Below are 18,062 nucleotides of genomic sequence, written 5' to 3' on the forward strand. Positions count from 1 at the left end.
CACCCGCAACTTTCCTACCAGAGAAAAGGTATGGGGATAGAGGGGAAGGAGAAATTGAAATTTTGGTCGAAGGTTGTCTCCTGAAGAAAGACATTATCAGCCCATTGTGTAACCAACTCCCGTTGCAAGAGACACCTCTTTGCGGGAGAGTTGAGCCCCTTCACATTCAAGGAGACACACTTGGCCATAAGGTATTAAAGTAAAAGAGAACAGCATAATAAAAAGGTACTTACTCAGAAACCAGAAAGAACCACGTGGAGACAGGAAAGGTAGTAAAAGATGGAACCAGGACAACCCAGGGTCAGGAGCACAGAAGCTAGGGAGGAATAGAAAAGAAAGAGGGGGGAGCCAAGAGGGAAAGGGAACGATAAACCAAACACGATCAAACAGGACAAGGGAGACAAAGTCACAAAAAACAAGACAGCAGACAAACAGATCCAAAAACAAACCAAGGACCAAAGGCTCCAAGAGGAGACAGAATCAATTAACAGAGATGAGACACCAAGGCGTCTCGAGGACATCTGTCCAGTTGTCAAGGCCTCAGTGGGGAGATGAGAGACCATCATACGGGAAGAGCAACACCAGATCGAGTCGGCTCCACCCATTAGGTCCTGTTAACAGAAACACAGTTAAGTAACACGAGTACCAGCACTATGAGTCAATAACATCAGCAAACAGATTAAAGGCTAACAAATCTAGCAACAGAACAATACACAGTTCGCTCCAAGGATAAAGCGAAAGACAATTAAATCTCTCAGGTAACAGAGATCAAGCCCAGTATCTGGGGTGAGCCACCATTTCAGGGGGGTGGCTGATTGAGGACTCTGTCATCCAGGGGGAGCAGACTTCCTACCCCCACCAGACCGTCGATTACGGACAGGCTGCCACACTTGCGGAAGGGGAGGGGGTGGGAGAAGAGAGCTCCCAATCCAGTAGTTGAGGGGCAGGAATGTCCAGAGTAGAGCAAAAGTTCTGGAGATCTGAGTGGGAACGCAGTATTGCAGAGCGTCCATCTTTACAAGCATGAAGGGCAAATGGGAAGCTCCAGCGGTAAGGAATTTGATGACTCCGTAGAGCTGCTAGAAGGGGTTGAAGCATCCGCCTCCATGTTCCGCAGGGAATGAGCTTTCGCCATATTCGCCTCCTTAAGCTGGAAGTCATTAACACAGCAGATGACGTCCCTGACGTCGCTGCGCTCTATCCAGCTCGATCTTGTGGGAGGGGGATTCATCAAAGATCATATTGAAGATGGCTTCCAGGGTGACATGGAGATCTTCATCCTGAGTGGCCTCCGGGAGGCCCCGGATATTATTGCGTCTCCCCCTACTGTCAAGGTCTTCAACATGATTATGGAGATCACAGAGGAAGTCTGACTGAGAAGCAATGGTGGTTTGCCGCTGGGCGATGTATCCCCTGGTAGAATCATGAGCCTCCTCCAAGCTCTCAACCCAATCAGAGACATGTTGTAAGTCCTGAAGGAGGGAGGAGATCTCTGCTCTGCAAGTGTCCTTAACCTCTGAAATCAAGGAGCGAAAGTCCTCTTTAGTAGGAAATTTTGAGAGGGCCTGATTCCAGTCCGGTGGCACAGGAGAGGAGACCCGTACCCCCGAGCAGTCGAGCCTAACATCAGAAAGAACATCCCAGGACACAGAGCCACTAGCAGGAGGCAAAGTAGCCAGGGCCCCTCTGTGATGTAGATCGAGGGGTCCCAACAGTCAGACAGCCCTTTGAGGCTTAGGGGGACAGGTCTCAGAGGGTGAAATTGGCGGAGGTGGACAGGTCTCAAGTGGCAGGTGAGCATGTGAGTCAGGGATAGAGTACCAGTCTCCAGTTAGTGTGGAAGGGTCAGAGACAGGGGCTGCAGGTTGTATGGCAGTATACTGGGCAGGAAGTCTCTGCACTGGAGGTGAGGGAGATGGCAGGCCCAGCACCACAGATGCCCAAGATGGCTGCTGAGGGACCAGGGATCCCAGGGTACAGCAATTCAATTCGGCAGGGGGAGGTAGGTCACTGAGAGGGTTTACCAGCACCATGGAGTCCTTTGGGCAAGCAGGAGACGAGTGGCTTAGACTTGCTGCGGCAGGCGCCTGTAGCTGCCGGTCTGCCTGCGCCATTTCTGAGTCATCTGGCCCAGCAGGGGATGCGGCCGTAGAAGGCAGAGGCAGGGGAGCTCCACCCAGGTCTAGGAACGCTGCTGCAGGAGGAGATTGCTGGGCTAAGCTGGCTGCAGCCACCGGGGAGCGCTGGAGAACGGCAGCAGTAAGATCCCTGCCAGGGGAGGAGGAGGGGCCCATGGAGCAGGAACGGAGTTCCGCCATGGTGCCTTTAATGGCGGGCTGGCCTCCTGCGGCCTGTGAGGAGAGGGGCTGAAAGTAGCGCTGGATCCTCCGAGGTGAGGCAGGAGGTTGTCAGAGGGATAAGGAGCGTCGGGGAGTCCTTCGGGAGGTTCTCCCCATCAAGTGCTGGGCTGCTACTGCATATGATAACTGGCAAAAGGCCTCACAGGACAGGAGCCCTCTTCTCAAGTGGCTATCTCTGTCAGCGCCTCGCCGCACCCCCTGAATAGATATTTCAAAAGTGTTTCCCTCTTTTTCAAGCTGATTGAAAATCACATGTCAAAATGCAGACAACCCTGTACTATGTAGAGTTTTATTTTAAAATTGAGTTTTTCAATAAATGCTTAGTAATTGCTAATCAGAAAATTAGGCATAAAAAATAAGTAAAACGTTTTCAGTGGCTGCATATTTGTAAAATATGTTAAGGCATATGGATCTGTGGTAGCATGGGAACATCTGTGTGATTTGTAAAGGGAAGAAATTCCCTTATGCATTATGTTCTAAGCTTGGAATTAATTTACAACTCTACCTTGAGTGATAATGCAATTTTAGAATTAAATATCTCACATTAAAAGCTGTAATGTTCTAATTTATGTGTTGCCAGCTTATTAAAAGACCATTATTTAAAAAACTGATACTGTACGGAAAATAATTCAAATAAATATCTGCCTCGCTGGCCACATTTTTAAAGTTGGTGACAGTGGAAATTTTGTGCTCCTGTGTGTGCAGTTTGCAAATTATTTGGAATCCAAATGTTAACAGTGCCACAAATTTATGAGACTGCAGTCGACTACCAAATGTTACAGAAGCGAAAATACATAAAGCTGGTGCAAGCTAAGTCTATAAAATACGGCAGTGACTGTCTTATATTTAATCCAGAAAATAGCTAGTTTTTATTGGTACATTTATTATGTAGGGGATTGCAAGCATGCATCTCTACAATATTGTGTAAAATCTCAAATGCAGCCCTAAAAAAAAATGTAATAAAACATGCATGGGAAGTGAAAATAAACTGAACATAGATCATGTCATCATTTCATAGATTAAAACAGCATTATGCATTCTAGAAAAAGAATTGAATGATTGATGGAATAAATTAATTATTTAAAACTGTTTTTATTTTGGGATTTTTGTAGTTTTTTGTTGTTTTTATGGCATTTACCATAGGGTATAAAATGACATTAACACTATTCTGCAGATTGATTGGTACAGTGATACCAAAGTTATTGAGTCTTTGTTGCGTTTACTGATCTTACATTAAAAACGTGGGGTACATTCAGCGTTTTAATGTTTTATTCATGTTTTTTTGGAAGTGGTATGAACAAAAACAGTAATTCTGGCTTTGTTTTTTAAAAATATGGTGCTGACGAAATAATGTGTTCATTTTATCAAATGGTTTGTTACAGATGCAGTTTTGTCAATTATTATTTTTTTATTGTTTTAGTTTTTGTCATAATAACAAACAATCTTGTCTGGATTTGTTTTGTTTTTAAACTGTTTTCTGCATTCAATTAGGGGACTTACTGTTAACATGTAATCCTCTAAACATTTCTATAGTAGAGTGCAATACTTTTCGATTGCAAGGTAGTATGTCTGTCAATGTGGGAAGGTGTTAAAAAGACAAATTTGCTTTGGAGTGTTCCTTACTTAGTCTTAATTTCTTAACAATATAAGGTTGTATTCATATTATGCTTGCAATGCGTTTGTCGAAAGTAATTGTAACATATGGGCAGAGAAGGAGTGCAGTACTGATCTCACCACTCCCTCTGTCCCTGCCTACTTGTCTATTCGCCCTAAGTAGAGGATCAACAGACACGGTGACAGTCCCCCCTGAAATATGTGATGAAAGTCACTGTCAACAAAATAAACTACAATACAGACACAGGTCAGGATACAGTAAGGGAGCAAACAGACTAACACAAATAATATCTAAACAAAAACACACAATAAGTAACAGTCCACTAGCCGAGTCAATATCAGGAGTTATCAGAAATGCCAAGTTGCAAAAACAGTAGAAAGGTCAGAATGCCAAGCCAATATGTCAGAAATGCCAGAAGATCAGGAAGACAAGAAACAATGCCAGCTACTAGAGAAAACTCTTTTGCAGGCAAAGCCTGGATGAAAACTGCAGGTTTAAATAGAGAGTACACAGGTGAAAGCTAACAAGGTCAGCTGACCATCCCAGAGAGCTAGGTGTAACCACAGTAACCAGAATAAACAAAAGCTCTCAGTGCAGATTAACCCTTCAGGTTTTTACAGTAATAAGATAAAATTTGCCTAGATCATAAATCTGTTGACAACATTCTTTAGAGGCAATCCATTCATATCTGTCTTCAAGTAAAGAAGACGGCAACCTTCTTGATGCTGTCATCGTATGTGATTGAGGCATTTGAGTGGACTTTCTTATGGACATATTTAGATATAAGAGCCCTGAAGGTAAGTATACATATTAAAAGAAGGCACAAGACAGGATTGATTCCTTTCCCCTAGGTTACCCTCAGTAAACATTGGCAATCCTGGTGAGGGAAGAAATGCTGCTTTTAAATACAGTAGGTATGAGCAAAATAACCCATGAATAAGTCATCACTCCATTTAAAACAAAAAAGTCAGAGCCACTTCATGTCCCTTGTACATGTCCAAGTCCTGCAAGGAAGTCTGTAACTTTAGAACCAGTGTTTCTAATATATTTATTTATTTATCTTAAGTGATCCCATATTCTGTATACTGGGGGCCCTTCGCTGCCATCACATGTTGAAGAAGCTATGCCACTGTGCAATCATGCCTGCCTGTGAGGACCAATGGCCGTACAACGTTGTTAAAATTTTAGCAACCTTGTGAGCCCAGTAGTTACATTGTGTCTTTGTCCACATGTGATGTGGTACAGGTTTGTATTGTGGGCGACATCTCACCAAAAGCAGATCTGATTCTCCATTTGCCCATTATGCTTCTAATTCGGTTGGGGCATTTCAGCACGCTTAGTGCTCGCTAACTTCATGGCTGCTGTTTCCTCAGTTTAGCTGTATCCACTCCTCCCTTCAGCTCTCCCAACATCTCTGAACATACAGCTGAGAACTCTGCATAGTGTGATTGTCCCTGAATGGCAGAGACCACACACATCTCACTCAACACTCGGAAGGGTAGGCAGGTCCTCTCCACAGCCCCTTTCTGCAGATAAAGGGGCATAAGTACACAGCTCTTAGCTCTGTGTATCCAAGCATAATATGTATAATACTGCATGAAAGCTATTATGTGTGAAAAAGTGTGGAACAGTGTATTAAAGTAAAGTGTATCTAAGCATAATACAGGTGAACCTCGAAAAAAAAATAAGAATATTGTATTGTTAATTTATTTCAGTAATGCAACTCGTGTGCGGAAGGAAGCATGAATCCTCCAAAATCTCCTGGTAGATGGATGCGTTGACCCTGGACTTACTGAAGCACAGTGGACAACACCAGCAGATGACATGGCTCCCCCAATCATATAATATGTTGGGTATTTAGGGTTTTCATGAGCTGTAAGCCATCATCACAATTATGACAAATCACGGTTTGAACTATCTTGCTTTGCATGTAATGAGTCTCTCACATATATTAGTTTTACATTTTAAGTTGCTTTACTGAAAGAAATTAACTTTTGCACAATATTAACCCCTTAAGGACCAGGCCATTTTACACCTTAAGGACCGGAGCGTTTTTTGCAATTCTGACCACTGTCACTTTAAACATTAATAACTCTTGAATGCTTTTAGTTATCATTCTGATTCCGAGATTGTTTTTTCGTGACATATTCTACTTTAACTTAGTGGTAAAATTTTATGGTAACTTGCATCCTTTCTTGGTGAAAAATCCCAAAATTTGATGAAAAAAAATGAAAATTTTGCATTTTTCTAACTTTGAAGCTCTCTGCTTGTAAGGAAAATGGATATTCAAAATATATTTTTTTGGGGTTCACATATAAAATATGTCTACTTTATGTTTGCATCATAAAATTTATGAGTTTTTACTTTTGGAAGACACCAGAGGGCTTCAAAGTTCAGCAGCAATTTTCCAATTTTTCACAAAATTTTCAAACTCACTATTTTTCAGGGACCAGTTCAGTTTTGAAGTGGATTTGAAGGGTCTTCATATTAGAAATACCCCATAAAAGACCCCATTATAAAAACTACACCCCCCAAAGTATTCAAAATGACATTCAGTAAGTGTATTAACCCTTTAGGTGTTTCACAGGAATAGCAGCAAAGTGAAGGAGAAAATTCAAAATCTTCATTTTTTACACTCGCATGTTCTTGTAGACCCAATTTTAGAATTTTTGCAAGTGGTAAAAGGGAGAAAATTTTTACTTGTATTTGAAACCCAATTTCTCTCGAGTAAGCACATACCTCATATGTCTATGTTAATTGTTCGGCGGGCGCAGTAGAGGGCTCAGAAGGGAAGGAGCGACAAATGGTTTTTGGGGGGCATGCCGCATTTAGAAAGCCCCTATGGTGCCAGGACAGCAATAAAAAAACAGATGGCATACCATTTTGGAAACTAGACCCCTCAAGGAACGTAACAAGGGGTAAAGTGAACCTTAATACCCTACAGGTGATTCACGACTTTTGCATATGTAAAAAAAAATATATATATATTTTTTACCTAAAATGCTTGGTTTCCCAAAATTTTTAACATTTTAAAAAGGGTAATAGCAGAAAATACCCCCCAAAATTTGAAGCCCAATTTCTCCCGATTCAGAAAACACCACATATGGGGGTGAAAAGTGCTCTGCTGGCGCACTACAGGTCTCAGAAGAGAAGGAGTCACATTTGGCTTTTTTAAAGCGAATTTTGCTCTGGGGGCATGCCGCATTTAGGAAGCCCCTATGGTGCCAGGACAGCAAAAAAAAAACACATGGCACACCATTTTGGAAACTAGACCCCTCGGGGAACGTAACAAGGGGTAATTTGAACCTTAATACCCTACAGGTGTTTCACGACTTTTGCATATGTAAAAAAATATATATATTTTTAACCTAAAATGCTTGTTTTCCCAAAAATTTTACATTTTTAAAAAGGGTAATAGCAGAAAATACCCCCCAAAATTTGTTAGCCAATTTCTCCCGAGTACGGCGATACCCCATATGTGGCCCTAAACTGTTGCCTTGAAATACAACAGGGCTCCAAAGTGAGAGCGCCATGCTCATTTGAGGCCTAAATTAGGGACTTGCATAGGGGTGGACATAGGGGTATTCTACGGCAGTGATTCCCAAACAGGGTGCCTCCAGCTGTTGTAAAACTCCCAGCATGCCTAGACAGTCAACGGCTATCTGGCAATACTGGGAGTAGTTGTTTTGCAACAGCTGGAGGCTCCGTTTTGGAAACAGTGGCGTACCAGACGTTTTTCATTTTTATTGGGGAGGGGGGTTGTATAGGGGTATGTGTATATGTAGTATTTTTTACTTTTTATTTTATTTTGTGTTAGTGTAGTGTAGTGTTTTTAGGGTACAGTCACACGGGCGGGGGTTCACAGTAGTTTCTCGCTGGCAGTTTGAGCTGCGGCAGAAATTTTGCCGCACCTCAAACTTGCAGCCGGATACTTACTGTAATCCTCCGCCCATGTGAGTGTACCTTGTACATTCACATTGGGGGGGGGGGAGGGGGGGAACATCCAGCTGTTGCAAAACTACAACTCCCAGCATGTACGGTCTATCAGTGCATGCTGGGAGTTGTAGTTTTGCAACAGCTGGAGGCACACTGGTTGTGAAACACCGAGTTTGGTAACAAACTCAGTGTTGTGCAACCAGTGTGCCTTCAGCTGTTGCAAAAGCTAAAACCCCCAGCATGTACGGACAGCGGAAGGGCATGCTGGGTCTTGTAGTTATGCAACAGCTGGAGACACACTGGTTTGCTACTTAACTCCGTGTGCCTTCAGCTGTTGCAAAACTACAACTCTCAGCAGTCACCGACAGCCAACGGGCATGCTGGGAGTTGTAGTTATGCAACCAACAGATGCACCACTACAACTCCCAGCATGCACTTTAGCTGATTGTGCAAGCTGGGAGTTGTAGTTATACAACAGCTGAAGGTACACTTTTCCATAGAAAGAATGTGCCTCCAGCTGTTGCAAAACTACAAGTCCCAGCATGCCCATAAGGGAATGCTGGGAGTTGTGGTGGTCTGCCTCTTGCTGTTGCATAACTACAGCTCCCAGCATGCCCTTTTTGCATGCTGGGAGCTGTTGCTAAGCAACAGCAGGAGGCTGTCACTCACCTCCAACGATCCTCGCCGCACAGGTCAGTCCCTCGTCGTCGCCGCCGCCGCTGCTCCTGGGGCCCCGATCCCAACAGGGACGCCGGGGATCGGGGTCCCCAGCACCCGGGGTGCACGTCCCGCACCGGCTCACGTCCTCCGGAAGAGGGGCGGAGCGGGTTGCGGGAGTGACACCAGCAGCAGGCGCCCTTGATTGGTCGGCCGGTAATCCGGCCGACGAATCAGGGCGATCGTGAGGTGGCACCAGTGCCACCTCACCCCTGCTGGCCCTGGCTGTTAATAATCAGCCAATAATTCCGGGTCACCGGGTCACTGGAGACCCGATTGACCCAGAATCCGCCGCAGATCGCTGGACTGAATTGTCCAGCGATCTGCGGCCATCGCCGACATGGGGGGTCATAATGACCCCCCTGGGCGATATGCCCCGATGCCTGCTGAACGATTTCAGCAGGCATCGGGCACCGGCTCCGCTCCAGATGGTTGCGGGGGGCCGGTAAAACACATGACATTCTCATACGTCATGTATCCTTAAGGACTCGGAAATGGAGACGTATGAGAACGTCATGTGTCCTTAAGGGGTTAAAACTTTTCGAGTTTCACTTGTATGTGTGATACTGCCTGTAGCTTATAATATGTGATACACATTACTTAGATGCACAGTTCTAGAGTGTATCACACATAATAGACTGCAAAGAGTATCACCCATATAATGCTTAGATAAACACTAACTAGATATTATCTATAATGTGTCACGCATAATAGGCTGCAGGCAGTATCACATATATTATGCTTCGATACACAGATCTTTTTCTGTAGGGAGGAGGTGGTGCAGACACTGTACATAAATTTTTTTCCCCTCTCTGCTTGGGACTGCGGGGGGAACTTTCTTCCCTGGCGAGTGTTGAGAAAGGTGTGTGCGGCGTGAGTCAATTAGGGACAACCACAGTCTGCCGAGCTCTCAGCTGTGTGTTTGGAGATGTTGGGAGAGTTAAGGGAAGAAGCGGACACAGGATTCTTCAAGGCAAACAGAGCTAGCTGGAGTGAGTAAACAGCAGCCCTGATGTCAGCGCACACTAAGGTTTCTAAAATGCCCCAACCAAGTAAGAAGCATAATGGACAAATGAAGCGATGGATTGGCCCATGGTAAGTATGATTTTTATCAGTGTCACTCGCACTACCTGCCTGTATCAACAGGTTAGTGGCGGCCCTGTGCCCGTTCACCTGCTATGACGGGGTGGTCCCTGCAGTGATGCCCAGAATTAACCTCTTAGATGTGGCGATCAACTTAAATGAAAAAAAAAAAAAGCATTCCTGGCGGCTTAATTGGGCTGATTGGATCACTGCGGTGAAAACAGGGTGTCCCAATAGGCTTAGAGGACGGCGGGAGGGCCCTTACCTGCCTCCTCGCCGTCCGATCTCTTCTGCGATGCTCCAGACTGGCTCAGCAGGGTGGAGCAATCAAGCACAGATAACACTGATCAATGCTATTCATAGCGCTATAATAAAAAAAAAAGTTGTAGGGATCAGAATATGACAATTTTAAACAAACTCATTTTGGTGCATGTAGTTATAATTAAATTAAATAAAACCTACATGAATTGGGTATTCTTGTAACTGTATGGACCTACAGAAAACATATACATATACGTGCACTGCGTAGAAACAGAAGCCGCTAAAAATACAAAATGGATTTTCTTTTTCAATTTTGTCCTACAAATATTTTTATATCTTGTTTCGCCATAGATTTCAAGGTGAAATGATTGATGTCATTACAAAGTAAAATTGGTAGTGCATAAAACAAGCCCTCATATAGGTCTGTAGGTGGAAAACTTGTGTTTGGCAATTTTCATATGCACCCGCTTTACAGATGTAGAAAAAAAAACAACATAAATATTTACAGCAAAAGGAATTCCAAACATTGGCTAACTATGAAAACATTTTAAGTAATTTATGTTCATAATATACTGTGATAATGTCCTGACCAATACACCAACATACCTATAAGGATCAGTAATGTTGTTTCAACACAAGTTTTAGTATGTCTGTATATTGAGGATGATATTATACACATTATTGTTATCCAGTACTTCTTAAGGTTGAAAAAAAAAAATATAAAATAAAAAATACAACATTATACTAAATTCTGTCCAACAGTTTTGGCATGATATAGTGTGGAAAAGGAGGTACTCCTCTGATGTGTTTCCAATCCAAAATGGTTCATAATCATACCTGAGGATGATACCTACTGAGAAGGATGTAGCTGTGTACCACTTGGGTTCCTATCAGTTTTCCTTGTCTCTTCTCAGAAAGATATGAACTATGTGTTTGTATATGACATGAACACGTCTGACCCTATATGACATTTAGAATTGGATAAAACTGCATAATTGTGTTACAAAAGATGTTTTAAACACATTTTTGGATGGAGGATAAGACGTCTGATCTCTGGGGTCCCGCCGCTGGGGACCCCCCGCAATATAGTATGCGGCACCCACCTGTTTCTGGTCCGGAAGCGCTGGAGGGTCTGGGTCCCGACCACGGGAACGGAAGTCGGGACCCAGACCCTCCAGCGCTTCCGGACCAGAAACAGGTGGGTGCCGCATGCTATTTTGTGGCGGTCCCAAGGGGTGAGACCCCCGCGATCAGACATCTTATCCCCTATCCTTTGGATAGGGGATAAGATGTCTAAGGGTGGAGAACCCCTTTAAAGCCTATAGTGGTTTTTTGAAAGGCATAGATTTTATGTAATGTAATAGTAATATTGTTAAGGCTTAAGATCTTCAAATTTTTTTTTAAATATGAAGATACATGAATAGTAATGTGAATGTAGAAGTCCACTACTTTTGTGCCCTTCAGAAAAAGGATTGAAAGCAGCTAATCTCTGTAATTCTCGGTTGTCCTCACTTACGCAACAGCAGGTAACAAGTAGAAAAAAGTGTGGATCACAAGGTTAAACTTGTAAATATGTAACTATTAGGCGGAACAGAGCAGTACGTTCCTTGTATTAAACATTTCTGCATTTAAACTAATGAATACTTTTATTGCACGCTGAATTATTTAAGTTGCCTGAACTTGTAGGTGTCAATAGTTTATGATGTAAAAAGAGTTTAATATTACATTATTTTTTGTTTCACTTGAATTATTCAGAGTAAAACTTAAAGGGAAACTGTCATCAATTTCACTGTAATGCGGGTGACAATGATGATATCTATACTTAATTGTCCTCGTTCCGTAGTCCTGTCTAGGTGTGTGGGCGGAGCTTCAAGAGCACGGTGATGTCACTGCTGCTGCTTCTTTGCTGGGTCCGGCTATGAGCAGGCCTGGGGTTGAAGCAGTGGTGATGTCACCATGCTACTGAAGTTTCGTCCACGCACAAAGCCTGCTGTCCGAAAAAGGAAGTTATTTCTCAACCTCAGGTAGCCATTTGGTATTTAGAGAGTACAATGCTCAACGTAGAGTTGTAAAGCAAGGAAAGGGATTATTGGGCAATGTATTTTATTCATCCAATATGCCCAGGCTGATGTAATTAAAATGATAAACTTTGACTTATCTTCTGACACTCCCCTGCCTCTTAGCCTATTGGTTGAGGTAAGACATTGCAGCAGTTGGTGATTAGTTGAGCAGCAGTTTGATGTGTCAGGCCCCAAAAGCAGGAAGAAGACCACTTTGGAGGATGAGAGAGTGATACCAGCAGTTCTGGCGAAGCAAATGGGAGGTAAGTCAAAGTAGATTTTTTCATTGTGGCAGCCGGGCATAATGGACAAATAAAAATTTGAGCAGGATAACTCTTTGAAGATTTACAATAGTAAACCTAGGGACGGTATACAAGTTCATACCAAAAACCGAAATTTTTTGCTGCACGATATGAATTTTAACCCATGCCGCAATACCGGTTTGGCCCCTCCCCCTCTGGAATGAATTATCAGCCCAGCGATGCCCTGTCCCCACATTGGGGAACTGATCATATGTGGCCCGCGAGCGCTGTTCTGCCCCCCCCCCCCAATTAATTATCAGCCCAGCGCTGCTGCCATCGGGTAACTACTCACATGTTGCCCGCGAGTGCTGTTCTGCCCACCCCCAATTAATTATCAGCCCAGCGATGTCCCCATTGGGGTAAATACTCACATGTCACCCGCAAGTGCTGCCCTCCTCTTCCTCCTGTTTGTTGCAGTTGCCGGCACTGACACTCTATACTGTGCGGAATACTTATGCCCGGGCTGCAAAAAATAAACAAAATAAACTTTAACTCACCTCCCGTTGGTCCGGTACCGGCCTCATCTGCTTCTTGGGGACGGGAACTTCGGACAGCTGTCAGCCTATCACCGGCCGCAGAGATGTTCCGCCTCGGCCGGTGATAGGCTGAGCCCACTGTCATGTAAGAAGCCGGCCAGAGCTCCTTACATAGGCTCAGCCTATCACCGGCTGAGGTGGAACATCGCTGCGGCAGGTGATAGGCTGACGGCTGTCCGACGTTCCAGTCCCCAGCGTAAGGCCAACGTAGGAACATGCGTTAGTTTATTTTGTTTACCTTTTGCAGCCCGGAACTAGGGATAGCGCACAGTATAGAGTGTCAGCGCCGGTGGCCCGCAACAAACAGGATGAGGAGGGCAGCTCTTGCCGGTGACATGTGAGTATTTACCCCGATGGGGGCAGCGCTGGGATGATAATCAATTGGGGGGGGGGGGAGGAGGAGGAAATACAGTCATATACCATGGAACCGCCAAAAGTTACAAAAATACCATGATACACACATTTGGTCATACCGCCCAGCCCTTAGTAAACATTCACCAGAACATGCTTCTGAAATTATGTCATGTCAGATAGGAATAGTACAGCCATAAACTGAATGTAGGTTCAGTCATTACCTGCTTAGACAATCTGCCCTAAATGGTAGCCCCCAACAGGGTGACAGTCCTTACACTGGGCTAAGTACACAGGATTAAGGGAAGTCAGACAAGCTGGGCCAAAACCAAACAGACATATAATAATTCAGAACCAGAGACAGAATAATAAACAAACAGGGAACAGACAGTCAGAATCCTGGGAAAATTGAGTAACAAAAATGATGGGAAAGGCATACAGGACACTGCTTACTGACACTGCAAAAATACAGCTGTCCGTTTATATCTCTCACCCTCAGGAGGTGTAAGTGCTGGTGTTGAAGCTGGCATGGTGCTCTCATGCCCTGATTGGCTGGTTGGAACAGTAGGTTTGTCCCAGTGGTGGCATAGGGATGCTTCTAGCGGTATCTTGCCAGGATCTGACATGGCACTGGAGAAAGGCATGGTAAATTACTGACACATGACTTCTAAGTGTTTATCTATGATAGGCCTGGGAACTTTTATTAGGCCCTTGTCCCATATACAGCAAACTAGGATGCACTTAGTGTTCTGTCACCTTTCTACAATAGCTCTTTAGTGGGATAAGACCAGACAAAAAAGACATTACTTTTTATCATCCCTGGAAACCTTTCTCGAACATTTGTTCACCAATTTTGGTAGGTGTTTACCAATGAAAATCAAGAATCAGTCCACAAGACCTGCCATTTTTTAAATGTTCTGTCCCAGTTGTTTTTCATTACAGTTGGGCCCTTGTCAAAGTCATTCAGATCCCTAAGCATGTCAAGTGCTTTTCCTGCACTGTTATCCCATATTGTATTACATGAAATATTTAAGCAGTTATGTCATCTCTGGGGTTTTCTACTTAACAATTGTGAAGATGAAATTCTAACATTAAATACTTCACAATTATGCTAAATGTTAAGCATTTTACCTAGTTTTATGTAATCGAAAAAAAGAAGTAAGAGCTGTATTCTCGCATTACTGTATTCCTCCAGAGACGGCATACACATGTTTAAAAATATAATCATGTCTACTCGACAAGTTCAGATTTCACCTGGTATTGTTCACTGCCCATAAAAAGTTGGGTTGGTAAAAGTTGCAGAGTTATTTGTATATATGGTGGTCTTAGTGAACATGTTTTACATGGTGCGACTTAACAGGTATAGCTACACTGATACTTGAACCATTGAACCAGTATGTACTTTAGATTTTTGTATTATTTTCCTTACCAACATAAATGTAATGTATTTAATAAACATAAAAACAATGGTGGGAACCTATTCAAAATTATTATTTTACATGGCAGTCTTGAAGCAGAGTGGCTCACACCTCTTTTGCGCATCTGTGACTGTTTGCATTCCAAAGTCTAACATCTATGAGCTGGTGTAGACGTTCGCTATGATTTACACCAGTTTTAGGGGTAAACTGTGTTGGAGGGTGGAGGCCACACCTCATTTACATTAAACCCACCTGCTTTATAAAAAAGTGTTGAGAGCTGTGTAAACCAACCAAAAATTTTTTGGGAAACTTAACTGTATGCAAGAATGTGTGACTTTTTTTTTTTACTCCATTAAACTGGTATACATAAGTTAGTAATTACCCCCTTAAATATTTTTAAAATCTGAAACCTCAATAGATTTTAGGAACACACAAACCATTTAGTAAAACATTAGCTTTATTATATAGAACTAACTACTTTTACATCTGACATGTCTAAAATATAGAAGAAACTAAGCATATAGATACAGACTGCTTCAGTGTAAATATTTAAAATGCTGGCATGAGAAACGCTGCTCTTACACTGTGAAGATTTAATTCACTATGTGTGCCTACATAAAGCACTGTACATTATTGGATGAAAAATGCAATATGGTATCATACTGATGAAAATAATAGAGTTACAACTATTGGCCTTAATCCATTACAAAAATAACAAGCATCTACAAAGCTTTATTTGTACTCCAGATGTATAAGTGACACTAGAGAAAATTGTCCATTTGGTAATGAGTTTGAAATATAGAATCGTAAACTCTATTTTTAGTAAGATAGAATTGTGTCTCTGTCTAGGATGGAATTTTCTTGTTACATAGTAATTAGGCTGTTATATAACAAAATGGTTCTTTAAGTAGTTTTGAGCTGTTCCAGTTGCGTTGTTTCTCTTGTACAACTTGGAACTTAATACACGATACAACTGAATTAGAGAGTTACATTTTTTGGCTAACATGTATAAATATTTAATGGTAACTTACTCCATAACTTAAACATGATTAATATATTACGTCGTTTTACAGACCATTAGGACCAGATTGGTTTTACATTAATGCATGTTTTTTATTTGTATGCCATGTTTTCCTACAATTTGTTGTATATAGCATTAAGGCTTCCTTTAACAATAGAGAATTAGGCTGCATGCAGACTCATATTAATTCAAGTCTGACTGTCTCTATTTTAAATGTAACATATGGACCCCTCACAGTTTTAGCAACCCTAATTTACAACACCCAAAATCCCTATGGATCTTTCATTTTGATTTAGTACAACCACACAACTCTTACCAAATTCACATCTGTCATAGTGGAAAAACAAATTTGAAACAATATTTTATAGAAGCATTATTGCAGCTGGAGGCAGGTTGCGGGTATCACTGGCCCTGGCACGGGATGGTCCCAAGTCCAACTTGCGGTTCGGCACTTCACCTGAGTAGCAAGCAGTTCTTGCAGACAGTATGCTGTGATAACTTTTTATTTACTGAAGTAAAGATTATACAATGTAATAGCAGTTACACAGATAGCTGGGTGTTCAGGACAATGAGATTCAAGAGAGGATTCCTCTCTTCATCAGGTGCACTATTTTATTCTGAAGTGTGGGTATTTTTACAGTGGAGAGAACTTCAATATTTTCAAATTTTGGCGGGTTTCTGAGGTCACTTGGGGCTGGTGTGTGACTTTAGCCTCTGTGGCCACGAGGAGGAGTTTGCTGTAATTACTTTGTATTGTACCTAGGACATTATCAAAAACTGCCCATGGAAACCAATAGCCCTTTGTGGTCTATGGCTTAGTTGGTTAGTTGTCCTTATAAGCTTAGCAACTGTGTGCTCAGCCAGGCTTTGGATTAGAGACAGAGAGTGTACAGTGATAGAATACATTTTGGGTATGACTTTAACTGTTGGTGGAGGCAAAGATCAATGGGTAAAGTGAAAATGGCTTGGGGAAGTTATTAATGTAGTTTATGGTTAGACTGATAAAGTTTGTGGTTACATTAGAACATTGGCTTAATTGTGATTGACTTTGAGTACTGATAAGCGAATATTTGAAAAATTTGATTCGGCCGATTCAGCAAATAAAAAAATAAAAAAATAAATTTGATCCGAATAAATTCTCGGCAAATTTTTATTAGCAATGTATTTTAAGAATGTGATTGATAAAGTGTGTGTTTCACTTTTCATTCTCTATTTTTTACATTTTTTAAGAAGTATTACTGCTCCCAGCACGGAACAGACTGTTTCATGATGGGAGTAGTAGTAACTGTGCTAATAGACAGATCGCCCGTGCCACTTCTGACACCCGCTGCGATCGTCCTGTATAATGTATAGATGCGGGGCGGCTTTCCTTGCATCTAGATAGGACGATCGCATCAGGTGTCAGAAGTGATACCTGCTGTGAACTGTCCTTAAATGTAGGTACTACCGTTCCCAACATGGAGCACACTCACGCATGTCACTTCTGACTCCCGATGCGATTGTCCTGTATAATGTATAGATGCGGCTGGCCGGCTGTAGTATGAGTATATGCCGTATATATACCTACTATTCATATTTCCCAGAGAGTTCTGCCAGTGGCTGGAACCACCTGGCCAATCACAGCTCTCTGTGGGAAATATGAATAAGTAATGTGAATTCTGTTCACCTCACTGGCCGGTTGGGGTATAGAGCAGAGATGCAAGAAAGCAGCTCCATCTCTGCAATAGATAGGACGATCCTATCGGGTGTCAGGAGTGATACCTGCTGTGATCTGTCTATTAGTACAGGTATTACAGTTCCCATGATGGAACAGTCTGTTCCATGCTGGGAGTAGTAGCACTACCTAAAAATTTTAAAAAATAGAGAAAAGTGAAACACACATGCACACACACACTTTATTAAACACAATATTAAAACACATTACTAATAAAAAATAAAAATAAATTAATTATAAAACATACATTATTTTTAAATTTAAATTGCCCCTTTCTACATTTTTATTATTATCAACTACATTTTTAGGTCCCTTCCTGCCCACATAAATTTATCCCTGTTTAAAAATCAACATTTAAATTTTTTTTTTTTTTTTGTCTTTCAATTTTTGGGAGCGGGTAGGGACCAGAAAATTCAGTGCTCAATATAAAAAATGGGGCTAAAAAAGTAAAGTGAAAATAAAAAATAATTATGATTTAGAATGAAAACCAGAAAAAAAAAAAGATGAAATGCACTCCTCATTCATTTTTAATATTGAGCCCTGAATTTTCTGGTCCCTGTCCGCTCCCAAAAATTGAAAGACAAAAAAAAAATAAAAAAATGTTAATGTTAATTTTTAAACATGGATCAATTTATGTGGGTGGGCAGGGACCTAAAAATGTAGCCGACAATAATAAAAATGTAGTGTG

General features: G+C 42.0%; 1 protein-coding gene across 3 annotated transcripts in view; it reads right to left on the reverse strand.

The window, feature by feature from the left end:
• The window catches only part of CDH12 (cadherin 12), an 863,358-nt gene that overhangs the window by 356,352 nt on the left and 488,944 nt on the right, over window positions 1-18,062 (reverse strand). Inside the window, exon 3 of one of the 3 annotated variants that reach the window (XM_056520960.1) lies at window positions 9,977-10,076. The exons of the other annotated variants lie outside the window; for them this stretch is intronic. The gene's annotated coding sequence lies outside the window, so the exon portion shown is untranslated. The remainder of the gene's footprint in view (window positions 1-9,976; window positions 10,077-18,062) is intronic. 3 annotated transcript variants of the gene reach the window in all.

This window comes from Hyla sarda, chromosome 5 (genome assembly GCF_029499605.1).
Source record: "Hyla sarda isolate aHylSar1 chromosome 5, aHylSar1.hap1, whole genome shotgun sequence".
Classification (NCBI taxonomy): domain Eukaryota; kingdom Metazoa; phylum Chordata; class Amphibia; order Anura; family Hylidae; genus Hyla; species Hyla sarda.